The 17,301-nt window shown below is 41.5% G+C and overlaps 1 non-coding gene across 1 annotated transcript; it reads right to left on the reverse strand.

Moving 5' to 3' along the window:
* Window positions 1–16,946: 16,946 nt before the first annotated feature.
* Window positions 16,947–17,161, reverse strand: LOC140372238 (small nucleolar RNA U3). Its single transcript, XR_011928573.1, has one exon. It is a non-coding gene; the product is annotated as a small nucleolar RNA U3 (small nucleolar RNA).
* Between the last annotated feature and the right edge of the window lie 140 nt (window positions 17,162–17,301).

Here is a 17,301-nt window from a genome sequence, read left to right on the forward strand (position 1 = left end):
GAGAAGTAGTAGTAGTAGTAGTACTAGTAGTAGTAGTAGTAGGAGTAGTAGTTGTAGTAGGAGGAGTAGTAGGATGAGGAGTAGTAGTTGTAGTAGTAGTGGTGGTAGTAGGAGTAGACATAGTAGTAGTAGTTGTAGTAGTAGAAGTAGTAGTAATAGTAGTAGTAGGAGGAGTAGTAGTAGGAGGAGGAGTAGTAGTTGTAGTAGTAGGATGAGGAGTAGTAGTTGTAGTAGTGGTGGTAGTAGGAGTAGTCATAGTAGTAGTAGTTGTAGTAGTAGAAGTAGTAGTAATAGTAGTAGTAGGAGGAGGAGTAGTAGGAGTAGTAGTAGGAGTAGTAGTAGTAGTAGTAGTAGAAGGAGTAGTAGTAGTAGTACTAGTAGTAGTAGTAGTAGTAGTAGGAGGAGTAATAGTAGGAGGAGGAGTAGTAGGAGTAGTAGTAGTAGTAGGAGTAGTAGTAGTAGGAGTAGTAGTAGGAGTAGTAGGAGTAGTAGGAGTAGTAGTAGTAGTAGTAGGAGTAGTAGTAGTAGGAGTAGTAGTAGTAGTAGGAGGAGTAGTAGTAGGAGGAGTAGTAGGAGTAGTAGTAGGAGTAGTAGTAGGAGTAGTAGGAGTAGTAGTAGGAGTAGTAGTAGTAGGAGTAGGAGTAGTAGTAGGAGTAGTAGGAGTAGTAGTAGTAGTAGTAGGAGTAGTAGTAGGAGTAGTAGTAGTAGTAGTAGGAGTAGTAGTAGTAGTAGTACTAGTAGTAGTAGTAGGAGGAGTAGTAGTAGTAGTAGTAGTAGTAGTAGGATGAGGAGTAGTAGTTGTAGTAGTGGTGGTAGTAGGAGGAGTAGTAGGAGTAGTAGTAGTAGGAGTAGTAGGAGTAGTAGGAGTAGTAGTAGGAGTAGTAGGAGTAGTAGTAGTAGTACTAGTACTAGTAGTAGTAGTAGGAGGAGTAGTAGTTGTAGTAGTGGTGGTAGTAGGAGGAGGAGTAGTAGAAGTAGTAGTAGTAGTAGTAGTAGAAGGAGTAGTAGTAGTAGTACTAGTACTAGTAGTAGTAGGAGTAGTAGTTGTAGTAGTGGTAGTAGGAGTAGTAGGAGTAGTAGTAGTAGGAGGAGTAGTAGTAGGAGGAGGAGTAGTAGTAGTAGGAGTAGTAGTAGGAGTAGTAGGAGTAGTAGTAGTGGTAGGAGGAGTAGTAGGAGTAGTAGTAGTAGTAGGAGGAGGAGTTGTAGGAGTAGTAGTAGTAGGAGTAGCAGTAGTAGTAGTAGGAGTAGTAGTAGTAGTAGGAGTAGTAGTAGGAGTAGTAGTAGTAGTAGGAGTAGTAGTAGTAGGAGTAGTAGTAGTAGTAGTAGGAGTTGTAGGAGTAGTAGTAGTAGGAGTAGTAGTAGTAGTAGGAGTAGTAGTAGGAGGAGGAGGAGGAGTAGTAGTAGTAGGAGTAGTAGAAGGAGTAGTAGGAGTAGTAGGAGTAGGAGTAGTAGGAGTAGTAGTAGGAGTAGTAGTAGGAGTAGTAGGAGTAGTAGTAGGAGTAGTAGGAGTAGTAGGAGTAGTAGGAGGAGTTGTAGGAGTAGTAGTAGTAGGAGTAGCAGTAGTAGTAATAGGAGTAGTAGTAGGAGTAGTAGTAGTAGTAGTAGGAGTAGTAGTAGTAGTAGGAGGAGTAGTAGTAGGAGGAGTAGGAGTAGTAGTAGTAGGAGGAGTAGGAGTAGTAGTAGTAGGAGGAGTAGGAGTAGTAGCAGTAGAAGTTGTAGTAGTAGGAGTAGTAGTAGTAGGAGGAGTAGTTGTTGTCAGCGATGCTGTGGAAAACAACAAAACAAGTTACAGACTGAAGAAAAGTGCTTCTATAATTGTCAGTAAAACAGTTGGAGCCTGTTTAATGAAACTCAACAAGTCTTTAAATAACAGACTAATAAGATAAAGTTACAAACATTAGACATAAAACTATTAAATCTGACTCTCATCAATATTAGGGTTGATAAAATAACTTTCAGACTTGTTTTAAACGTGAAAAATGGATGTACTTGTGGAGGAAGAGTAAATAACAACAACAACAACAACAACAACAACCAGATCTAAACCTGGACTTTATCAGCTAAACTAAAATGAGAATAAAATATGTCTAAATATTGATTAATTAGCCTCATTAAAACAAATATGCAAACTGCAGAGGGCCGTGAGTTTGAGAAACACTGGTTTAGAGTTTATTTTCTCTGTTAATAAATGTTTTAGCTCCAGAAATATCAGTTACAGAATAAATAACTTACCAACAACATCCACCATGAAACAGCGAAGGTCTGACTGATAAAACCCACTGTAAGATACATTATTCAAATCATCATTTTGCAACTTTATGGCCGTTGGTGTATTTAGATTTAAAATGTAACTTGATACATGTGATGTGTAAATAGTAACTTATTGAAGAAAGTATAAGTTGATATAGTAGTTTTTGCATCTTTAGCTGGTCCACAGTACCTGGTATAAGCCACAAAGCAGACTGGATAACTTTGTCCAATAGATTCATCTGATGGTTTCCAGCTCCAGAGAAACTCGCTCTCATTTAAAGACCGCGAGCTTGATCCGGACGGCCCGCTAAACTCCATGCCAATAATCCTTCACAAAAGCAAATGAGAGTAAAATGTGTTAATTATGTCTTTTTATTTTTTCCAATATATGTCTTGTATTATGTGCTATGCTTATCAAAGAAGTACAAACTTAAACTCAGCAACAGAACAATATCACTGATTATCACCTACGTCAGATTTGCTTCGACTTTTACAGGAACTTCAGTCGTTGTATTTGCAGTAAAAAACAGATGAGCTCCATGTTCTGGAGTGGGACTGACAAACTTGGGCAGGTACAACCCTTCTTCACAGGAGGGAGCTGCTGAATAAACTGTAGAGGCCATAAACAAATCAGATTTACAAAACTCTTCACTCTAAAACACATTTCTCTCACATTCACAACTGTGCGATCTCTGCTTCAGAAACATTTTGAAAGAAACAAATAAAGGAAAGTGGACCAGACCAGCCTCCTAATGAGGTCAGAGAGGAGTTTTAAAAGGACCAAAGTGGATCTTCTTATACCAGAGGCTTTAGCTCGTTCCATGTTTACTGTTTTATAACTGCATCTACAGACCGGGCTCGGGGTGAAAATAGTGTCCAGGACATGAAACATCTGACTGAGAAAACACAAAAACACAAAAATGCATATGGACAACTGTCTGTTTTATGAAACTAATGTTTGTGTTTGTTTTCCTCTTCATGTAGTAATTGCTACTGTGCACTATAAGTTACAGTATCACTGAGGTTTAAGATTTACTCTTTACAATCTGATATTTTATAAAGCATAAAATCTAAATTTATGTCAAATGTATTTTCTCACAAATGGTTTCTTCCTCTAAGTTATAAAATAACACAAAACAAAACACAGTGATGTCAAATAATCTCTCCATAGTTTGTATCACCAGCCGTCACTGTGTTTTAATATTAATTAAAATAATATTATAGACATGATTTGTACCTGTAAAATAGATTTAATCATAAGGTAATAAGTCACAAATACTTTGAGTTTGGTTGCTGCGTTCAGCACTGGAAATATGTTTTAATATAAAAACTGAAATAATAAAAGCAGTTCTGATTGTGCTGCTGTTTCCTGCACTTTAATAGTTCAGCTGCATTTTGACTCTGGATCTGTTTATTTGTCAGTGTTTGGTGATAAACTTCTCTCCTCTGTAAATGGTGCTAAAGTGTTTACATCTATTCCACACAGTGTCTTCTCTATTCTAGCTTTCTGTTATTGAACTGTGCTGTGTAAATCGTGTGATTGGTTTTTACCATAAAACACAAACTGCACAGGGATTTGGCTGATGGCTTGAGAGCTCGTCCTTGTTTCCTGTGTCCCATTACTTAATGTCAAGGAGATATTTGATGAGGCAAAGTCCTCCATCATCAGCTGCACAGCGTAGTAGCCCGTGCTGGTGGTCGGGCTGAAGTCCAGAGTGCAGTTCTGTGGAGGGGAAACAGCTCAGGTTATACACGTCTACAACATCTAGAATGTGGATTACTACGAGTAAAAGTTTCCATTCAGAACAAAAAGAAATGACTGCATAGACTTGTTTGTAAAATGACTTGATAGTAAATAATACAAGCCAAACTATGTGCTGATGTGGTATTCTCTTGTCTTATTAAAGAGTAAATCATAAAGATCCTGTTCATTCATTTGAAGCCTGATGGTTCTCACTGGGTGCAGGCGGAGCACAGATGGTGGGCTGCACTGGGCACACTCCTCTGGGTGTCGACTGTTATCTGCAAATCTGCACTGGACCTGGTCTCCATCCGGGTCAAAGGTCACCAGACGAACACTTCTCTGACAGTTGTGAGGGACTCTGAAACACAACCACGGATCCTTATCAAGTGAGTTATAATAGAGGGGAATTTTACAATGGAGTTTACTGTTTCTTTAAGTTTAACATTTTGGCTATTGGTAATGAACTCTTCTTACATGATAAAGGGCACCATGGTTGTGTGAGGAGGTCTGTTGATTTGCCCAGAGTCCGACCGCGTTCTGAGCTCCACCACAGTCAGAGCTCTGACGTCAGTCACACCACTCACCGTCGAATACCAAAACATGTTGTTGTCTGCCAGAAAACTTCAGAATAAGAACAATTAATTGTGATACTGCTCATCTGTTAACATGAACTTTAAACTGTACTTAAAAACCATGATCAACATTTGCATTGATGCCAGGACTGGAGTCATGTGTTGGTGACGCCTTGTACCTGTGAGCAGCCGGGCCGCATGTGTTTAAGAGAGGTCAGATCCAGACCAAATAAAGAAAGTTGCAGTAATCTAGTTGTGTTGTAATAAATGAGTGAATCACTCTTTCATCGTCCTTGGCAGGTAAGTACGGCTTTAGTTTTGCCTCAGATGAAAACAGCTGGTTTTGACCCCTGCACTGACTTGTTTGTCCTTCCACCTTTTCCCTTTATAGAGCTAAGTATAAGTGTACCAACATGTTATAATATTACTTGTCTATAAGTTACTGCATTTCAGAGCATTAAAACCCCCACATTCCCAGTGTGAAAGCTGGGTCAAATGTCTTGCCCAAGGACACAATGGCAGTGTGCACTACCGCCCCCCTGTGGCACGTCCCTGCTTAGCTTAAGAGATCTGACAAGATCAGGCATTGACAAGTTGGTGTTTTATTTTTGTACAACATTGTCACGTTTCACATGGATTCAAAAAGAACTAATAATTCTAAACAATGTATTTCAATTCAAATTCAATGAGAATCAATACTTTCTGATGTCAGTTAATCAATGACAATACGTTTTGCTTTACTTAATTTTGTCTCCTGTTGTCTCCTTTCAGGATTCATTACATTCTGATGCATTTGAAAGAATATTGTAACATGGTTAAAGCTAAAATGCTAAAAAAAAAAAGTGGTGCGCAGGCCCTTTAAATGACACGACTTACTCTGGGACTCGAAACATAAACGGTGCATTGGTCGGAACCTGTTTGACCACAACATTCTCTGACTGACAAAAAATAAAATCATCAATAGTGCTTGTTTGTGACGACACAGTCGTCCCACAGTTTCCACTGATGCAGCTCCAGGAAGGGTCTTTACACGGATCACTGCTCATCTTAACGCGAACTTCTACCTGCAAACAAACAATGCAGCCAAACATCATCAAAGCCTCTTGTGTGTCCCACTTCACTGCATCACACAGTTAACACAGTAATTGCTGAAGTCTCTTCACTGGCTCCCCGTCGAGTTTAGAATCAAATTCAAAATTCTACTCTTGACCTACAAAGCCATAAATGACATGGCCCCATCCTACCTCAAAGATGCTATTGAACCATATCATCCAAACAGAGCTCTTCGCTCTCAGAATGCTGGCCTTCTGGTGGTCCAGAAAAGCACAGCAGGAGGTAGAGCCTCCTGGTGGTCCCAAGAGTCTCTAAAAGTACTGTAGGAGGTAGAGCCTCCTGGTGGTCCCAAGAGTCTCTAAAAGCACAGCAGGAGGTAGAGCCTCCTGGTGGTCCCAAGAGTCTCTAAAAGTACTGTAGGAGGTAGAGCGTTTAGCTACCAAGCTCCTGTGTTATGGAATCAGCTCCCGACCCATGTTAAATATGCTGACACAGTCTCTTCATTTAAGTCCAGGCTTAAAACGTTCCTCTTCGAAATCGCTTATGGTCAGAGTAGTTAGGAACAGAAACATAAACCCACAGTAACTATGCTGGGGAAAGTATGACAGCTTGAGCACTATCCTCTTCTTCTGACTACTTATGCTATCAAACAATATTTATTTTTTAATTCCACTTGCAAACTGTTCACCGCCTTCTTTTCTTTCTCTCACTCCTGAGGACCTGTGGACCCAGATGTCCCTCTCCTGGTGAAGTGGTCCCTGCCCTGTGTGGACGGTCCCTCATCTGCCTGAGGAGTGGGTCCAGCTCGCCTCCGACGGTCCCTCATCTGCCTGAGGAGTGGGTCCAGTTCGCCTCAGTCGGTCCCTCATCTGCCTGAAGAGTGGCTCCAGTTCGCCTCAGTCGGTCCCTCATCTGCCTGAAGGGTGGCTCCAGTTCGCCTCAGTCGGTCCCTCATCTGCCTGAAGAGTGGGTCCAGTTCGCCTCAGTCGGTCCCTCATCTGCTTGAAGAGTGGGTCCAGCTCCAGTCTCCCTCGTGTCCGTCTGTCCGTCTGTGAGAGTCGGATCTCTCCTTCACTGGAACTCCTCCAGGTTTCTACGCTTTTTTCCCAAAGAGGTTTTTTTGTAGTTTTTCCTGGCCGAGAAGGAGAGTCTAAGGACAGAGGACCCTGGGACATCGTCCCTCGCCACCACAGACATTGTCTGACTCCATCGCCACCACAGACATTGTTGATTCATTTCTCCCTGTGGCCCTCAGAGGCAACTGTTGTTGTGATTTTGGGCCTTACAAAAATAAATTGATTTGAATTGAATTGAATTAATTCATCTTAATGTTAGCCTCATGTTCTACTCTCCAGGTTTTATATTTTAGGGGCAGACAGTCTCCCGTCTGCTTTAAGGGCGTGTCCGTACGGAGAGCGGGCGTGGACGGGGAAGAGTACGTTTTATAGTAATCGCAAGTAAGCACAGTGCTGTGGGCGGGGATGGGGGATAGGTAGAAACTGACATTTTTAGAGCACTCAAGCCTGGACAATGCAGGATTCTTCAAACATGCATGAAAATGTCTAGCTTAAGTAAAAACCATAATAACATGATTGAAAGCTCATTAAAAGTACATTTTGTGTAATATGTCGTTAAATATGGCTTAAATGTCCATGACAATAAACAACATGATACATTATTTTTGTAACTTGTAGTTCTTCAGTTAAAGATCTGTTTTGAAAGGCTTCACATTGTGAACACTTCAAATGTTAATGACCTTTTGTCCGTCACTCACCCTCACATGAGCTGGAATTTAATACATTTTTATTTAGATTTAAGCCTGTCTTAAGAACAGCACTTTGAATTAAACAAAGCCCAAAGAGGAATATCCAATTAAATTACTTCTCTAGGCTATTTTATATGCATTGTAGAGCCCACTTCCTCCAGTAAATATACACAAATATACATAATATACACACCGTCACAGAGCCGTTCGTGTTGAGTTTGGGGTAGTACGTGCTCACAGTTCCAGTGTAGTCATTCTGATAACTAAAGACCGGCAGTAGCAGTAGAAGCAGCGCGAGCAGGAGGACGGACAGGTGCTCCATGGCGACTGATGAAGCATATGCACCAGCGAGGTTTTAAGAGCAGGATGTCACTGTCTTACATATTATGTATGACACTGACAAGGAAATAAACTAATTTCCATCGTCATTGTCAAGTTACATTCTTTCGAAAAAATTCAAGCGTTTTCTATTTCCTGGAGACGCTGCAGACAAGTTCTCCAGAATTATTATCCCATGAGGTATTTGAAGCTGCACTACAGAACTTTACTGTGTGGCAAGGAAAACTATGCAAATGAAGTTAAATGTTGAAAGAAATGTTTAAAAAAAAAAGATGATGGTAGTTTTTCTTTAAATTACAACTGCCATTTTATTTCATCATTATTAAAGACACAGGTTTCATAACTAAGACAAAGTTCATATACTGCAAAGAGGTTACGTAATATTCACAGTATGTTAAAAGTACAGGAGAAGTACAGTTCAGTCTCCTGTTGCAACGAAGCTGTGACTCTCTTATACTATTTGTGTCAGTCTGAGGTCTGAATGTGTTATTGGGGACTGGGACGGGTCGTTGGATCTGAGAGCAACAAGTTCAAACTCTGGATCGAGGAGGTGAAATCAGAAAACGAGGCACTGACAGAATCAACCGTGGTGAGACTGGGCCTTCCACTTATGGGACAGAGAGAGCGATCACGAGGCGTGGTCAGCCTGACAGACCCGCCCGGTCGTTCAGGCTGTCGTTCTCTTCTCGGGAAGTAACATCGGCTGATAAATGACACGACACCGACGGCGTGACAGCTCTGAAGACGGCTCGCAGTTAAGCAGCCGAAACATGTCAACAAGGGTCATAAAATCTTCTGCTGACTGTCCAGGTCCTTGTGCACATCTTGAGAAGACAAAATGGAAGTTAAATGCTTCATATAAAACTATTCGACACTTGCAAAGCATTAATCCCCCTGATCAGCACATTTGAATTGTCTGCAGTTTATTGTCACACGTGAGGTCGCTCAGAGCATAATCCCCAGCGTACTTCACCTCATCACAGACATTAAGGGCACCAATCATAACATCACTTTTACAAACGTTACAATAAAGTCATTATGAAAGCCGTATTGAGAGCAGATATATCCTGTCATATAAAGGAAAAATCAAAAAGTCCTCCGCGTACATGAGATGGCCGATGACACATCCAGTATTACAGGTACAGTAATCCACTTATCAACAGAACACAGGTCACAGGTGTTTTTCACATTTCTTTTTGGGATGTGAACACACGGATCTATGAACTGGATTATCTGGTTTTACACTGTTATCTCCTGCATCTTGTCACATTTGACGACACAATTACTGCCAGAAGTACTTGCACGCTGAATACATGAACCTCCATTCAACCAATCCTTCAATTTCCCACATCAGGACAAATCAGGAGTGTATATTAGTTGGAGTATTTTGCCTTAACGTGCATTTCTTTAGGTTGATCGGGTTAACTAAATACAAAATCCGCCCAGATATTGCAAAAGCAGCGACAGAGAAACTCGCCTCACCAAAGATGTTGTGTCTGACAAAGTTTAAATAACAGCTAAGTACTTTGAATCGATTTAATCTTGTGCATGGTTTTTGCATTTGAGGATGTGGTGGAGCCTTTGGAGCGTGAGGAATGTGTGTCATGAGGAAGTAACGTGTGGTTCCGTGATCTCGTAACAGGTCGCTGAGTTCATCTGTTGTTTATTTGGCAGGAGAACACATGACCAAAAAGATAAGATCAAGCTCTTAAAACCTAAAAAAACACACACAAAAACAGACTTAAAATATTACATTTCATTTTATTTATTTGTAAAGATTAAGCATTTCATGTACAAAAGTTCCAACACTTTCAAAGACGCATCACAAGTTTCATTTACAAGGAATTTCAAGCTACTGTATTTTGATTAATATTATTGCAATAAACATGAAATCTTTGCACAGTAGGTTAAGCGACAAAAAAAAGCTTGATTTTTTAAATAGTTATTTTGAAGCCGATACAATAATAATGATTAAAACAACACTCAGTTTGATACAATAGAATGACATTTAAAAACAGAAAATGAGCCATTATAGGGCCTTATACTAGTTAAAACAAAGTCTCATGGTTCTGTACAAAGAAGGAGCAGAAGGTTTTATTCCCAAAAACATTTGACTAATGCTTAATATACTCTCTTCAGTGCCGTGTTAATTTCTCAAACCAGAAGTGTGGCCAATATTTGAAAGGAGAATAGTTATCTTGATTTCAGTAGTTTAGACAGGGCAATATCTATTTACCTGATGGATTATAGATCTAGATTATCATGTTTTGTGCCAAAGCTTTATCTTACAGGACAGTCGAGGCGTGAAAGGGGAGAGAAGGGAAAACAGTCGGCAAATGTTGAGACCTGGACCTGAACCTGCGGCACATTCATATTTGCAGCTCAATTATCTTGGAAGCTGTCCAAAAAGGGCACTACGCCAGCAAGATGTCAGTCTGAAGCTGAGTACACGGAAAATAACTCAACCAACTATTAGTTATGTCCCTACCTCACGCTATCTTTTTAGCGCACTCTGATGAATCCTACTTTGGTTTGAAGAGGTGTAAATAAAGGCCGGGTCTAGACCAAACTGGCTGAGGGTGCGTCCGAGTTTCAAACGGGTGCAAAGATGATACTCTTCTGTTGAACTGAAATGAGGGTGCAAACACATTTAAATGAGGTCACAACGCACCCTTTTGCACCGCTATAGACCCTGGCCCTGGTGTAAATTGGTGACGAATTGCACCTTAGACCTCCATTTCTCTTCAGATGGATGGTCGTTCCTGACAGTTACAGCCTCTTCGACTCTTCTCTCAAGCCTCCTCTTCTGCTTTGCCAGGACCTGAACTTCACTTTCCTCAAAGGCGACGAGCGGCGAAAATGTCTCAGCTCCAGCAATTATATCTAATCTAGTCCACTCAAAGTCGTTTAAACCATGGAAAGATATACCGTATTTTCCAGACTATAAGTGGCACCTTTTGTCATAGTTTTGGCCGGGGTGTGACTTATACTCCAGAGCGACTTGTATGTGGTTATTTTCACACTGGCAACCGCATGTCACGTGTTGATTATTTTCTTTTTAGAACATAGAATAAACACAGACCAATCAAAACGTGTGTGTAAATAAAGATACAGTCCAGTAACATTGTCAACAACAGCCACGGCAGGGAGAAAAATAAGTGCGGAGTGGGCGGTACCAGGGAAAATACAAAGTGTGTGTTGATTGAGATGACTGTTTTTAGAATAATGCATCCAGAAGAAAAAAAAATACAAGGTTGAAGCACACCAGATCCATAATGTGAGTCCCATTTTGCCCATTTCGTCCAGTTTATGTCGAATTTATCCATTTTCAAGTTCATCCATCCATCCATCCATCTTCTACCGCCTTATCCGGGGCCGGGTCGCGGGGGCAGCAGTCAAAGCAGGGACTCCCTGACTTTGTCCTCCCCAAACACTTCCTCCAACTCCTCCGGGGGGATCCCGAGGCGTTCCCAGGCCAGCTCCAGGATGGGGCCCCGGTTCCCATCATTTGGGAAGCATCAAAGGCTGTTCTGAGGGGCAAAGCAATTGCCTTTGCCTCAGCTATCGTTTTCCTTTACATAAGTCTCAATGTTTTTCGACAATTTTTTTTTTTAAAGTGAGGATCACTGAGTGTTTTTTTCTGTTTCTGGTCCAGCTCTATTGTGAGGTAGATAGGGGCATGATCACTTAAATCTATTGTACCAATGTCCGCCTCTGTGATTTTTGACCTTTCTTTGTTAAAAATGAGAAAATATTCTATTCTAGTGTATTTCTTATGTGGGTTAGAGAAGTGTGTATATTGGCGTACGTTAGGATTCATCTCTCTCCAGATGTCAATTAGCCCAATGTTGTTTATTCATTTACTAAATGTATTATTTATCAATCTACCAGCACTTGGTGAGTTTGAGACATCTAATGTCGGCTGAACGTGTATGTTCCAGTCGCCGCCACAGATAAGGGTTCCCTCAGAGTGGTTCGCAATAAGGTCCATTACTTTAGTGTAGAAAGTGAGATCGCTTCCTGGTCAAGCATAAACATTTATCAATGTAAACATAGCTCCATTTATTATTATTCACATTTTAATATATACAATTTGGCAATATTTTAAAGGTTTCTGTGACTATTAAACCCAGGGCTGGTTCTGATCCTTTAAACGCCGTCAGTGCTGCTGCAGCTGAAACACTATCAGTCTTTACGCTGTATTATTCTTTCACACACATGAAATAACAGTCCTTCAGGGTTGGTGTGTCATTGATTTTATATAACATTTTCCTTTTCTAAATAAATGTCTTCGGTTTCGATTTGAACACGCCCACAGTTTGGTTGTGGTTCATTGGTGGAGGGTCTTTCCTGATGAGTGGAGTGAGACATACAGCAAAAATATGAGAATTTGAGTTTTCAGAGCAGAGAGATCCCTTTAGATTGATTGAAAACAGGTTTTAGTCACGATTTAGCAACATTCTCTGTCAATGACATGAAAAAAAAAAAATTATACACAAACCACATAGACTTTGAACGTAAACTCGACGCTTTGACACGGCGGTGTGAGCGGCCCTTTATTCTTAAGACTTTATTCTCCTCCCCAAAGCCCCCACCCAACCCTGGCCCCGCCCTGCTTTCTGCCGAATACTGCAAGTTTAATGCCTTACTTTGGAACATTCCAGGCAAAGATTCCGCAGTTCACTTATACATTTGTGAAGAGACCGTGTTGTGTGAAAAGACTGTTTTGGCACATTTGGTGATGAAGTGACGTGGCCCGATGTGGCGCAAACACCTGCACCTCACAGTGAGAGAGAAGGTCCCCGGTTTCCTGTGTGGAGTTTACATCTTTCTTCCTGTGTCACGAGCGGAGCGCTGCTGGTGCACATGTGCTCCTGACAGCTTTAGTTCCACTGGGAGCGCCCGGGAAAAGAGGCGTCGGCCCCAATGGGTTTTTACCTGGTGAAACAAAGGTAAATAAATCAATGCAGAGGACGCCACAGGGATGAATAATAAATACTGCATACCTGAATAGATGTATCAAAAAGGTAGCTCCTCTGTAGGAACATCCTCTCTGTCGTCTGTGCTTCTGTGTAAAAGATAACAAATAGTAATGTCGAATTTTACCAATCAATTAAGAAGTAAACGTACAGTACCTGCAATATTTCCAAGAACAGAAAAAGATCAGAAGGACAATGGCAAGGGTAGCCACAACTGCAATTATTACTGCAATTATTATTTGGGAAACTTTATTATTTTCTGCGTTTTTGGTGACAGCTACAAGAAAAGAGGAAACATAGGTTATATTGTGTTTAAACAATGTGAATGAACAACCAGAAAGAGTAATGAAAGAGTCTTCTTCACACAAGAAATGTCCAGACATGACCTCACTGCGGTGAAGAAGAGTCAATCGAGCATGCCATCATTCAGTGTGACAAGTACAGAGAAGAAAAGCAGTGTATTATCAATGAGTTGAGCAACCAGGGGCATGTGGAAGTCAGTATTCAAAACATATTCAAATGGGTTAAGCAGAAGACATTAATTAGGTCCTTGAAGGAGTCGAGCCTAATCAATAGAATTTAGTTATTGTTATTTTTTTTTAAAATGTTTTGGGGGTTGGGAAGGAGAGACCTCTGGTTCATATTCCAATACAGTAGGTGGCGTAAATGCACCTAAATGCTGAGTGCCATTTGCCATAAAACAAAACCAAGAAGAAGAAGAACTCACCATCACCAGGTTGTTCTTCACTGGGTTTGGGTTTTGCCCCTGGAGTCAGAGAGTGCAATACTCTTATTACAAACCGCTCTGTTGGAAAAGCAAAAAGAGTCATTAGGCTCAATTTCAAACCCAATTTCCAGACTTGCCAAGCTAAAACAAGGTAAAAAAGGCTAAATTTAGGCCACAACTCATACTTTATTGTATTTTTTACATCTAAAGTCTTGTGGTGGCTCACCATAATACACAAAATTCCATGAATCGTCCTCCATGCCAGCAGCTCTCATGTCACAGCGATATTCCCCCGAGTCGAGAGCTGTGAGGCGGCGGAGGTGGAGCAGCACGTGCCCCTGTTTGAGAGCCTTTCTGTCGCACTCGACTCGACCAGAAAACTGTGCGTCCTCGTGCTCTGTTCTCTGTCTCCCACTCCTCATGTAAAGCATCATTTTGGTGGAAGTGGACCTGAGTGTGCAGTCGATGTCGAGATTGGACAGGTCCAGCTGTCGGGGACTCTTCCACTGCAGTTGTACGTCTTGGCCCTCTTCTGCCTCATGAGAGAGCCCTGAGGGGAACAGGAGAGTGAGACTGCACGGGTGTATTTACAGCACAGGGGAAAAGAGAACGTTTATGTGAAAGAGCTCTAAAAGATGCTGCTTTCTGCTTCTAAAAGCTGCGTTCAGACCGCTGCGTCCAAGTTGGATGCCTGTACATTTAAAGGCAGAAGCCCCAGACGCTCGTCCGAAAAATAAACTCACTTTCAGACACGTGTCCGAGGCGTCCAGTGCACATGCTCAGTGGAGGGGATGCTGTGTTTCCCTCTGTAGCTATGCGATGGAAGAACAGGTGGAGAAAGTGGCTTTGGTGCATTAACTTTACAAAGTCCAAAAACAGAGGCGATGGGCCCCGGGGCCCGTCTAGGACCCGCAGATACTCCAGAGGTGAGCAGAGTTTAGTAAATGTCATTACTACATTGTTGTGGAGTTTGTTTATGGTCTTTTTCCGGGTCATGCGTAGCACGTCACTGAAAAGTCATCTCTGATCGGCTGCTGCGCCGCATCCAACGCAGAAAAGTTGAGCTTTGTTCAACTTTTCTGCGTCGGACGCTCTGAACGCCCGTCCAAAGCGTCTGAGGCTCTAACGCCCCCGGCGTGCTGCATCCGATGCTCTGGGCGCAGGATTTGCCCTGCAAAAAACGCAGGACGCCCAAGACGCGCGTCCACAAAGACTTTGAATGTAAACTGGACGCTTTGGACGCCGCATTCTGGACGTGGCTTTAAAGCTCATATTAGAGCATGAACAGCCTCACAGACTGAGCTGCTGTACTGCGCAGTACTCCTCAGGGGCCTGTAGAGGCTGGATTTAGACCATTGGGGTCCATGAAAAAATACTCCAAGACGCAGCGCGCAGGAGTGTGTAAAAGTAGATTTAGAGTGTTTTGCATCGGTAGAACTGACGCTTCTAAGAGTGCAGCCTAAATGTGTGTATTTGCACGTAGCAGACAAGGATGGGTGCGCGTCTTCGCATTCTCTCCCGGGGCCGCGCGCAGGGACGGACTCGCTCTGTCTCTCACTCACGCAGGATTTTGACGAAAAATTGCTTCACGCGTTCTTGTCTTTTGACTTAATATCGCTTTTTATATTTCATTTAACGCTATTTTGCGTTGACGGCGGTACTTTATAAAAAAAAAAAATGATAATAATGTATTTTATTTATATTGCAGAAATCAATAATCTAAGTGCGGCGGATCCGTAAACCAAGTAATAAAATAACTAAGGCCTTAGCTCAGATTTATTTGTTGGTGTTATTTTTTTCCTTTCCTGGTAATCCACCATGTTTGTTTGGACAGGAACGGACAATGTGTTTGTCTGATTGGTTAATCCACCTGTCAATCACTAACTTTGGAAAACGGAGCGACTGGGTTGGATCCAAGACCCTCACGGTTTTGTAAAGTAGTCTCTCAAAACGTGTTGGGAGTGGCCGGTCGGGCAAAGAAGTGAGGGGAAAACGGGCTGTTTTGCATATATTTCAGAACTATTTATATGTAGTTGTGGCACACGGTCATTTCAGATTTTACAGGTCAATCACTGCTGGCCTTGATTGTCTTGACCGCACGCCACTGAATAAATGTGACGTTATTTTATTAGTGACCACAGCACATATGATGTTGTAGTACTAAAATACACCACTATGTGTCACTCTGGAGACGTGTTTGAAATGTGTTAAGAAGCCTGGAAACAAACGGTTCTACTTTTTTACATTTACAGTTTTTTACGATTGAATAAACACTAAAATCTAAAGTTTTGCCCAATTATCAAAACCTTACACTCCAGGAGCAAAACTCGGCCTCAGATCTGCTCCACTGTAACACAATAAGTCAGTTCACACTTTGTGCAAAACAACACACACAGTGATTTACAACACTGAACACACTTGTGCATTTACACACAGAAGTATATCAAGATGTCACTTCTGCAATTCTAAAGCACTGACTGCCAAATGACCACACCCATGTGCCAAATGACCACACCCATGTGCCAGCTCATTGAACACTGTCATCAGGTGACCAAACACAAGATCGCTTAATTGTAGACGCACCAATTCAAGCATTATAAAAATGCAGCAGGTGAGTTCATCAAACTGAACCACAATGGAAGGAAGAGGAAGAGTGAGGATGAGAAGGAGGAAGAGGAGGAGGTGCCGGAGGTCGAGGTCGAGGTAGGGGTAAAGGTAGAGGAAGAGGAAGACTTCAAGCAGGAGGAAGAGGGGGAGGAGTTTGGGAGGGTTGTTTTTTGTACTGGATAAAATGTAATGTTCATGAAAGCTGGGAAATGTTTTCTTTTTAGCCATGTTGGCTTGAGTTTATGGAAAAAACTAAATGACATTGTCAACAGCATTAGTCTTGTGTCCTGTGTGGTGTCTACAGTGATGCACAAGTGTGTGTAGTGTTCACTGTGTGTGTTGTTGTGCACAAAGTGTGAGCAGACATTGTGTTTCTAGTTGTGCAAATCCGAGCCATGTTTTGCAAATTCTCTGTGTACTTCACCCACACGACTCTGTGCACTTAGACGCAGGATTAGCCCAAAGTGTTGAAGGTTTTCCACAGCAGTGTAACTGGTGTGTAACTGGTGTGTAACTGGTGTGTAACTGGTGTGTAACTGGTGTGTAACTGGTGCAAACATAGTGAAGTCATATGCAACATGTGTGTTTCATATGGTAAAAAAATATGGTTTTGATCCATTAGTTTATAGTTCTTACAAGAGTGTTTCATTTTCCAAAGGAGCTAAAGTGTTTTGATAATTGGGTTTGTGGTTGTGCTAATTGTGTGTAGGGTTTTGCTAAATAAAACAAAACCATCATAATTGTGTTTATTCAATCGTAAAAAACTGTCAAAGGCCACAGTGTTGAACAGAGATAGAAAAAAATTATATAATTCTTTGTTTCAGACAATTTGCCTACAAATACTAACAGCTTTCATTTCATGATTTAACCTACAACATGATCAAATATATATTTTATCCAATAAATCTTCATCACTCAGATCATACTTCTCCCTCACAGTGTCAGAGGAAACAGTGAAGAGTCATCAAGAGCAGAGAGCATGAGGAGTAAACCAGGTCTCTCTGTCTGCTTCATGTTCAGGAAGAAGTATCACCAACTCTTCATCGTGATCAGCGAGACCAAACTCTTTAGAAACACATTTCTCAAGTCACAAACTATAGAAATGATCCCTGAAAGTAAAGTCTTAATGTTGGACAGCTCTGCAGCAGACACTAGAGCCTCACACTGTCACTCTGTGTCAGAAGGTAAACATGTCATCACAAGATTCTAACACTTTTGTAGGAAATGCTAAAGGAATTATGGAGTATTTTTTGCGCCAAATCTGA

Source organism: Eucyclogobius newberryi, unplaced genomic scaffold (genome assembly GCF_026437365.1).
Source record: "Eucyclogobius newberryi isolate DKJ021-1_F unplaced genomic scaffold, fEucNew1.0.hap1 SCAF_22, whole genome shotgun sequence".
Lineage (NCBI taxonomy): Eukaryota > Metazoa > Chordata > Actinopteri > Gobiiformes > Gobiidae > Eucyclogobius > Eucyclogobius newberryi.